Source organism: Podarcis erhardii (assembly GCF_964252035.2).
Source record: "Podarcis erhardii genome assembly, chromosome: 8".
Taxonomy (NCBI): Eukaryota; Metazoa; Chordata; class Lepidosauria; order Squamata; family Lacertidae; genus Podarcis; species Podarcis erhardii.
Window position 1 is genome coordinate 31,773,097 of NC_138499.1, and position 10,769 is coordinate 31,783,865.

The following is a 10,769-nucleotide window of genomic DNA, read 5'->3' on the forward strand; positions in this document are numbered from 1 at the left end:
AGTTTTGCTGATAATCACATATGACTTTTGTCCTGTTTGCTAATGTTCCTTTCATACTGCGGTACCTGCTGTGTTAGGGAACTGTGGCTTTTTGACCAATATACCAGCCTGTTGCACTAAATTTCATTCACGTAAGTGGGTGTGGCATGACACAACTGCTATTGGACAAAGTTGTTACTCCCCACCTCTTTCCATGCATGAATGTTCCCCCATGAATATAATAGGAAATAACTAAATGCTGGTACCCCACCCCAAATTTTGTCACTTTACTTTTGCTGTTTTCCAGGTTAAGATGGCTGCAAACAGATTTTTCCAATAAAATGGAAATGAGTGCTAAACATGTTCTATATTCCATTAGTTTTCTGGAAGTGGCTTTTACCTTGTGGGGAACCTCAAATACTATGTGGAAATCAAAAGCAAGGAAATATCAGGGAAATGGAATAAACTGTCATGTGAATGTAGCCTTCATTTTATATGTTGTATTCCGTATTTTTTTAAGTGCAGCTTCTAAATTCATAAATAAAAAAAATACGTTTTAAGCAAAGAACAAAGTAACTTATCAACTTTGACTTATCATTTCTTAAAAGAAAAGAAAGATGAATACTTGAATGGCTGATCACAGAGCTATAGCACAAGGGAGAACTACTGCTTTCCTTTGCGGGCAAGGGAGGAGAGAATTATCTATTTAAAAAAAACCTCAGAATTGAAATTAGCCTAAATTAAAAGATAAGACTCATATGAGCCCGACTTTGATCAAAACAGTGCAAGTAGCACACCTTTTGTACAACAAGCGAGTCCACAGAAAAAGTACTAAACTTACAAAAGCCATTGAAGAAGGTTTCATGGGGCCTTGACAGATCACATGCTGATAGCACTACCGCTGGAGTCTCAGTGGAAATCTGGTTTGGTATAATTAACAAAAGGACTTGAACTACACAAAGACAAGAGTAATTTTTTAAAATAATAATAAAGCAGAGAGGCTACAGAGCTTTTCCATTAACTAAAATGATTGATCATGAATGTAAAGTTTAGCTCATAAAAGAAAAGTAAGGGGAAAGCTGAACTGCATGATACATTTATATGATACTTTTGTTAACCGCAGGTGGCAAATTACCATGAACTTCCCATACAGTGTAATCTCTATGCATATCTTGAGTTCAATGGGTCTTCTTCCCTGACTTTCTGAATCCAGCCCCCATATGATTTCAGGTGCCGGAGAGGAAATGATGCAGAGGCTGTGAACTCCAAGTATTTTCTTCAGTTTCACCTCTTCAAACCTAAACCTAAACTCATGTAAGTTTCAGTAGGAGAAATCCTCTCATCCCAAATAAGAATGAAGGAAAACACAAGCAGGATTTATAACTGTGTGTTGCACAATGGAGGGTTGCTTATCAGGATTCCATCTGCTCCATTCCATTCCCTCTCCGCATGGTTTTCAATTTCTACACCACCCTGGGAGGAGGAATCATTGAGTATCCCATAGCCACTGAGCATGCTCAGTTCTCATTGGGCTGTCTGCGGGGTTACAACTTGCAACAACAAAAGTTTGTCCCACCATATAACCTGGCTGGCCTCATCTGAGGGTATGTTCACGTTACCCCTTGCTCTGCATGCAGAGCACCCCCACTGCTAATTTTTGAAACTGCATTCACACGTTAGCCAAAATCTGTATCGGCCCTGTCATTTCCTGCCAAATACTTCTGTTTGATGCAATTCTTCTCAAGCCAGCTTCAATCTGATTAGAAAACTGGATGGAAACTTCTCTGATGTGAGCATCTCTATGCAAACATGGCTTGAAAAGCAGTTTGTGTGTGTGGCAGGGGATACATTTCAGGTCACTAATGTGAACACAGCCGCATTGGAAGGTTATGTTCACATTCCTGCTTTCTGTATTTCCAGTGCTGGGTTTTCAATCCATGTTCACAGGACATTATCTAAAATGCATATGTATCCCATACTTTGTTATAAGTTTGTTATCCCCAACAAGAACACACCCTCAAAGGCAACAGAGGTTCAGAGCTGGGTCACCAAAGCAGCTTTTGGACTCAATTTGATCTTGTTCCACTACTGACAGATTTGGTTTGTTGCATTTTGTGTGGTGGGCATGCTGCTGTATTCATGCGAGCATGATGCCCACCCCCAATTTATTTTCCTTTACTTTTCCCAAGCACCTCTGAAATTCGGAGATCATTAACGCCACACAATGTAACAGAGCCTTCCAAAGTATTTTCTAACCTTTAGGCACACACGTAATCCCCATTAGCTTTAATGTGAATCGTGTGTGGGTATCAAGAGGCAAACAGGCCAATTAGAGGCAGTACAGCACATATATTAATCTTCAGGGTCATACTCAAGGCCATGTAGTCCAAAAATTGTTTATGAAAATGAGTTACTGTTCAGGCACAGTTGCCATTTGGGCACCAGGAATAGGTCTGGCAATTGTTAAAACTGTGCAAGTGAACTGTAATCACTGCATTTATGTTTGTATTAATGTGGGTACTCATCCAGGACCTGAGGCAGCCTGCCTCTGCATACCAGGTGGTGGGGAATAACAGCTATTGCCAATCTTGGCCCCACTGCACTGGCTACCAGTTAGTTTCCAGGCCCAATTCAAAGGGTTTGTTTTGTCCTATAAAGTCTTATGCAGCTCAGTACCTCACAGACCACCTCTCCTCTTATGAACCAACCCAGAGCTTGTGATCATCATCTGAGGCCCTTCTTCATGTGCCCCCTCCACAAGAGGTCCAGAAGGTAGCAACATGAGGTCTGACTTTATCGACTGCATCTGTCTAAAAGAGCATAAAGGTCTCCGCCACCAGTCTGTATGAAATTGTGGATTATGTGACTTTCATTTTCCTCTTTCTCAGCATTTCCTCATTGTTTGCCTGGTTGTTTCTGCCATCCTTTCAACATACCTGGAAAGACATAACAAAGAGAAACAAGGCGAGCCTCTTATAGTTAGAGAATTGATTGTGGTTTGCTTTACCTTCTCATTCTTGCCAGATGTTCTGTCTTTGTTTCTCCTTGGGCTTTTTATTTTCCTTTCCCCCTGTTTAATGTCATGGTTTCTTTGCTTTGCATTTGATACTGCTATGCCAAAATTCTTAATAAAAATATTGCGGGGGGGGGGCATGAAGAAAAAGAAAATAGCTGTGAATTAGCAAGATCTGAATCTGATAGGTAGTAAGCATGGTTCTTGTTATGTACTGAGTTGAATAGGATCCAAACTGCAGCAGTCTGATTGGTCCTAGAACAATAGGCTCCAAAAGGCAGCAGTCTGATTGGTCCTAGAACAATAGGATTCAGAATGCAGCAGTCTGATTGGTCCTAGAACAATGCAGCAGTATGATTGGTTAGCAGGAACCACCCAATCATGCTCCAGATAGAAGTGAATCCACAACCTGATTGGCCTACAGTAGAATCCTGGAATTAGCCAATCATGTGCAGCCCATTGTGTAAATAATGTATATAAAGCAGATACTTTGAGGGGACATTCTTTCATTCCTCCTCACCACTATGAGCTGAATAAAGAGCATGAAATCACTTTGCGACTCTGAGTATATTTCACTGGCGACGAAGGTGGGATCCCGCTGAGCTGACTGCCACACACAGCACCGCAGCACCGCCACCTGCCGCACCGCTGCCTCGCACCGTGTATCCAGGCTTCAGCTCCGGGACACAAGGAACTCAGAATGGCAACTGACAGCAGCTTCTCGCCATTCAACCCAGCATCTGGAGACTGGGAAGCGTACGCCTCCCGTTTCACCTTCCTCCTAGAAGCCAAAGGGGTCACCGATGAAGAAGACGCCAAGAAGAGGGCAATATTCTTCAGCGTCTGCGGAGAGGAGACATTTGAAATCGCCCGGGCTCTCCTTGCGCCTGAAGACGTCGCTACTGTTCCATACAAAACAATAATGGAACAGCTGAAGGGGCACTTTTCGCCACAGCCCTCAGTGGTGGCTCGTCGAAATGCCTTCTACGCAAAGCGGCAAGCCCCTGGGGAAACCATAACTGGGTTTGTGACCTCTCTCCGCCAAGCTGCCCGGTTCTGCAACTTCTCAGAGCTGGAGAACATGCTTCGTGACCGCCTCGTCGGTGGCCTGAAGGATGAGAAGCTGCAACGACGCCTCTACGCTAAGAAGAACCTAACGTTCCAGGTCGCTCTGGAGGAGGCCCTGGCAACGGAAGCTGCTGAGAGGTCGACGCAAGAGGCACGGCTGAGCCAGCCGTCCCAACTGAGGGTCCACCACGAAGACCTCACCAACGACTCGGGATCCGACAGGGAGGAGGTGCACCGAGTACAGCAGCGCACTCAAGCAGCCCACATACCACAGCTGCCTCGACGAGAAGGAGGGAACTGCGCAAGCTGTGGAGAAAGTCACGAGAGGAGGACCTGCCGTTTCCGCAACGCAGAGTGCAGGCAGTGCAGAAAATTGGGACACATCGCCCGGGTGTGTCGGGCTCGGCCCACCCGAAGCCAGGCATCAGATGACCAATCCAAGAGCCCCAGGTCCCGGGGCCCAACGCACCAAGGCAACTCGACGGAGCTCACAGACTTCCAGGTATACCAGTTGCCCCACCCCAACGTAGAGAAAATTTATGTAGAGGTACAGATAGAGGGGGCCCCATGCCGCATGGAGCTTGACACGGGTTCAACTCTATCCATAATCTCGGCAAGGACCTTAAGGAAACTGTGTCCTACTGGGGGTCCCAAACTCAGGCCGGCCCCATTCACCCTCCGGGACTTCCAGAAACGTAAGGTCCCCACAATGGGGGTGGGGACCTTCAGGGTGCAATACCGAGGGCGGACGCGGCAACTGGACTTGCTTGTGGTCAAGGGCCCCTACATTAGCTTACTGGGGTTGGCATGGTTTGGACCACTGGGACTAGCCATCACCGGGGTGAACCACATGAGCTTACAAGTGGACGTGGACGCCATATGCAAGGAGTTTCCGGGGGTTTTCGATGGGAAATTGGGACAGTATACGGGCCCCCCCATTGCTCTACAGCTTGACCCCGCAGTACGACCAGTCAGGCTCAAGGCCCGCCGGGTCCCATTCGCCCTGAAACCCCGTATAGACGAGGAATTGGACCGACTCGTGGAGCAAGGAGTGCTGGAGCCGGTGCCTAATGCCCCCTGGGAAACCCCAATCGTCACACCCGTCAAGCCTAATGGTTCGGTCCGCATCTGCGCAAACTACAAATGTACCATAAACAAGGCCCTCATGGCCCATGCATACCCAGTGCCAGTGGTCAGCCATGTCCTTGCCACCCTGGCTGGGTCGAAAATTTTTGGCAAGCTGGACTTGGCCCAAGCATATCAACAGCTGCCAGTAGATGAGGCCACAGCAGAGGCACAGACGATTGTGACGCACAGAGGAGCGTTCAGGGTAAAGCGGCTGCAATTCGGGGTCAGCGTGGCACCAGGCATATTCCAGAATCTAATGGACTCTCTCCTTAAAGGGATTCCTGGTGTCACCCCCTTCTTTGATGATGTGTTGATTGCCGGGCCCACACCAGAGGAGTTTGAGGACCGCCTCCGCACTGTTCTGCACCGTTTCCAGATGGCGGGTCTCAAGGTGAAGCGGGAAAAATGTCTACTAGGAGTGCCTCAAGTGGACTTTCTGGGATTTATGGTGGATGCAGAAGGGGTTCACCCGACTGGGGACAAGGTACGGGCCATTTGTGATGCCCCAGCGCCCAAGAACAAGACTGAACTTCAGGCCTTCTTGGGATTATTGAACTTTTACCATTCCTTCCTTCCCCACAAGGCGGCGGTAGCGGAGCCCCTACACAGACTCCTGGACAAGCGGGCCCCTTGGGTGTGGGGCCAGCGCCAGGAGGCCGCATTCCAGGCAGTCAAGGACTTGCTTGTCTCAAACTCGGTCTTGGCACACTTCGACGAGAGGCTGCCGGTGGTGCTAGCATGCGACGCCTCGCCCTATGGCATCGGCGCTGTCCTGGGACACCAACTCCCGGATGGAAGAGAGGTACCGGTAGCATACTTCTCCCAGACACTCAACGAAACCGAGCGGAACTACTCGCAAATCGACAAGGAGGGTCTGGCAATCGTGAAGGGAGTAAAAAAATTCCATGATTTCTTGTACGGGCGGCCCTTCACCGTGGTGACTGACCACAAGCCGTTGCTTGGCTTGTTTGCCCCCGAAAAGCAGACCCCCCAAGTGCTGTCTCCTCGCGTCCTCAGGTGGTCAATTTTCCTTGCCAGCTACCAGTATGCACTGATTCACCGCCCTGGAAAGGCGATGGGCCATGCAGACGCCCTCAGCAGGCTACCACTACCGGAAACAGGCCCCGACCCAGCACCTGCACAAGAGGTTATGAGCCTGGAGCTGCTTCCTGACCGCCCCATTCAGGCACAAGAAGTTGCACACCATTCCAAGAAAGATAGGGTCATCTCCCGGGTCCTGGACTGGGTGTGGAGGGGATGGCCCAGCCGCAGCCCCGGGCCAGAATTCGCCGGCTACACAACCCGCAAACATGAACTGTCAGCCCACAAGGGGTGCCTGTTATGGGGAAGCAGGGTCGTTGTTCCCCAGCCCCTCCGCAAAAGGGTCCTCACAGCCCTACACGAGACACACCCAGGGGTAGTAAGAATGAAGGCCCTTGCCAGGAGTTATGTGTGGTGGCCGGGGATCGACGGAGAGATAGAGGCCTGGGTCAAACACTGCCAGGCCTGCCAGGAATCCCGCCCAGATCCCCCAAGGGCCCCAGTCCAGTCCTGGGAGTCCGCCCGAGCACCATGGTCACGCCTGCATGTGGACTTCGCTGGCCCCTTTCAGGGGAAAACATTCTTCATAGTGGTGGACTCCTACACCAAATGGCTGGAAGTCGCACTGGTACCGTCCACTTCTACGTCCGCAGCCATCCGGGTACTACGCAGGCTGTTTGCAACCCACGGGCTCCCTGACACTCTCGTCTCAGACAACGGGACTGCATTTACATCAGGAGAATTTCAAACCTTCACAGTGCAGAACGCCATCCGCCACATCCGTTCGGCGCCATTCCACCCTGCCACCAATGGCCAAGCAGAACGCATGGTGCGGACCACCAAGGACACCCTTCGCCGCATGACGCAAGGGGATTGGGAGTACCGCCTTGCCACATTCCTTCTAGCACAGCACAGCACCCCCAGCTCAACGACTGGCCGGAGCCCCGCTGAACTACTAATGGGTCGGCGCCTTGCAATCAGATTGGACCGCCTTCACCCCGATAGAGCTCAGGATGAGGTAGTGGTGGGGGAAGGCAGGAACCCCCGGACCTTCGAGGCCCAGGACCCAGTGTACGCAAAGAATTTTGGGGCAGGCCCTGCATGGGTACCTGCCACAGTCACCAGGGTCACGGGCCCCGTGTCGTACGAGGTGCTAACAGATGGGGGGCAATGCTGGCGCCGCCACTGCGACCAGATATGGCGACGATTCCCGGGAGAAAACCAGGAGGAGGAGGACAGGTCAGAGGAGTCCCAAGGGAACAGTGGGGCAGTGAGGCCCATAGAGCAGCAGGGGCAAGCAGGAGAGGCAGAATCAGTAAATACAGAGAGGACCCGCGAGGCCGAAAGGACACCGGAACCAGAACCACGACTGAGCGAGCCGGTTGCGCCAGACCAAACAGCCCCATCCTTGGAACACGAGCCAGAACCTGAACCCCGGACCAGGGAACACCCCAGGCCGCAACGCACACGTAGGCCACCGGCGTACCTTGAGGACTATGAATGCGACCTTCCGGGCAGGACTGGAACTTAGAGGGGAGGGGTGTTATGTACTGAGTTGAATAGGATCCAAACTGCAGCAGTCTGATTGGTCCTAGAACAATAGGCTCCAAAAGGCAGCAGTCTGATTGGTCCTAGAACAATAGGATTCAGAATGCAGCAGTCTGATTGGTCCTAGAACAATGCAGCAGTATGATTGGTTAGCAGGAACCACCCAATCATGCTCCAGATAGAAGTGAATCCACAACCTGATTGGCCTACAGTAGAATCCTGGAATTAGCCAATCATGTGCAGCCCATTGTGTAAATAATGTATATAAAGCAGATACTTTGAGGGGACATTCTTTCATTCCTCCTCACCACTATGAGCTGAATAAAGAGCATGAAATCACTTTGCGACTCTGAGTATATTTCAGTTCTGCATCTTATTCAGATGTTAGGATGGAAGAAACAAGTTCAATGTTATAAATCATGCAAAGTAACATATCCCAAACACACACCTTCTTTTCTTCTTCTACAAATGAATGTGTTGCACCAAATTCAACAGCTAGACTTTTTTAGGGTGGAAAAGGTAGAACTGTTTTTTAAAAAACCTAATTTAAAAAATACTCTTTGAGGTAACCACCAATCAAAATGATTTCACCAAGTTCCTAAGGCAAAAGAATGGAGCAGAGGTGATTGGCTGGCTGTTGTTTTCTGGCTGAGCTTTTGTGCCTTCAGCTACCTTACAGAACACCACATATCCAAGATACAGCTTTTACCCCTACTAGGGTCATTTAATGGGGAAACAAGTAGAAAGTACAGTAACCAAGGAGAGTGGATGCTTATGAAATAACAACATGCAGGGCATAAAACTACATCAAACCTCAGTGCAGAGTTTGGGGCACAGCTTGGGGCACACCAAATAGCTCACACAAACAGTACGAACATTTCATATTTACTTGCAAAGCTGGCAATACTGTTACATTAACACATTAACATTTCCCTCTTGCAACAGTGCCCACTCAACAAACTCTTTGTGTGTGTGTGTGTGTGTGGTGTGTGTGTGTGTGTGAGAGAGAGAGAGTATCCTTACATTTGCTTTAAATGACAGGGATAAATAATACATGCAAATTCATAGAATCATAGAATTGTAGAGTTGGAAGGAACCACAAGGGTCATCTAGTCCAAACCCCTGCAATGCAGGAATCTTTTGCCCAACATGGGACTCAAACCCGCAACCCTGAGGTCAAGAGTCTCATGCTCTACCAACTCAGCTAAATTGTGCATTTTTAAATGGGCTACAGATTTTTAAAAGAAAATAAAAAAACAAGGTATTAAAAAGTTGAAAAATGGGAAATGTGCCAAATGGTGTAGGGCTTTTCCTGACCATGTGATTTAAAACACACACTCATTGTAAGGAGGAAAAAAAAGCAGAGAGGAGAGCATAACAAGAAACTCCAAACATCCTTTCCAATTTGCTGTTTTCCTTTTTAAGGGTAAATTTCAAGGTTCCAGAGAAATTGCACACCCCTACCCTCTTATGAAGAGGATGGGGGAATATGACAGGAGCTTTATCAATTTATGAATGGCTACTGCCCCCTTCCCCCCCCCCCCTTTCTCATTCTATTTGAAGTTACCCTCTGACAAATTGAATGCCAATAGAAATTATTGGTGTGTGGGTCTTACTGCCGGACGTGGTAACCAGCATTGGCTTAGATGCCTTTTAAATAAAAATTAAATATTGGACAGGTTTCTAGAAGATTATTAGTCATTATTGTTAAAACAGAGCTTCCCGTTTCAGAAGCAGTATACCTCTGAATACCAGCTACAATACAAACAAAACAGAATCTTTGCTTGTAGAGCATTAAGCTACTCTCTGCGCTATTTAATTCTTAAGAGTTGCCCATCCCTCGACTCCTTAAACAGCACAATGATTCTGAATTCCATTTCTCCAATCATCTCTCATTGGGCAGCACGTCGTCCGCGGCTTTTCCTTCCATGTGATTGGATGCAAGGGCCGCCCATCAGGCAGCTGAACCCGCCTGGCCTCTTCGCCGTAATCGGCGGAGCTCTCCGCGAAGAAGCTTGGCAAGCCCACAGAGTTAAGTGTAGAGTAGCTCACCATCTGGATAGCGATCTTCTGGGTTTACTGTGGAAGCCATTTTTAAACCTTTCCCTCTCCGGAAGTGAGAGAAAACAACGGGGAAACCAAAGTGTTTTATATTTTATTTACATTTTTACTAAATCTGTGACTGGGTATCAGAATGTCCACCCCGAAAAAGGGAGTAGCAAAGGCAGGAATCCATGCTCTCTCTCTCTTTTTTTAACCCAGGCCTTCATATCCCTCACATCTTGGTTTGGGGGCGGGTAGGCAGTTGAAAGAGAGTGACTACAACAGTACATTGTTAATACTGCATTTTGGAGATCATCCTGAGGCTTAAGCGAGAGAGGAAGTTTACAGCAGCCCTGCAACGTAGTCCAGTGACACTGAACTCTGGATGTAGGTTGAGCTGACGCTGAGAGAATAACACCGTAGTCAGCTATTCATGTTGCAGGTGGGGCTGAGGTTGACTGGTTTGGTTTTCATTTTAAAATTGGTTTGGTTTAACCAAAATCCAACCGATTTCCACCCCGGCCCTTTCTAGTCCCAACCTAGCACTCAGCTTTATGCAGAAGTCCTGTGCTCTGCTGACTTGCATGCAGATCCGTGACAACAAATCCTTAGAAGAAAAACAAACCCAAAACCACATTTTTCATACGAAGAAAGACGTTACTTGGAGTTCAGCATTTCCTATATATTACTTTGAGGGCGGGGGCGAAGTGTGCCTATTGCCCAGTCGCACCCGTATTACAAATTCTGTGTTTCTTTCCTGTGTTCTTTTCTACGTAGAGCTCTCACTTCGCCCTTAGGGAGAAATAAAAAGGTCTTTTCAAACCAGAGATTTGGACGACGTGTCACTCTTGTACGTATTTATTTTTTGTTTTTACTATCTCTATGGGCAATAGCAGAGAACAAGAACCGCGAAGCTGCGGGGCGGGGGAGAGAAAAGGGAGCCGCTCTA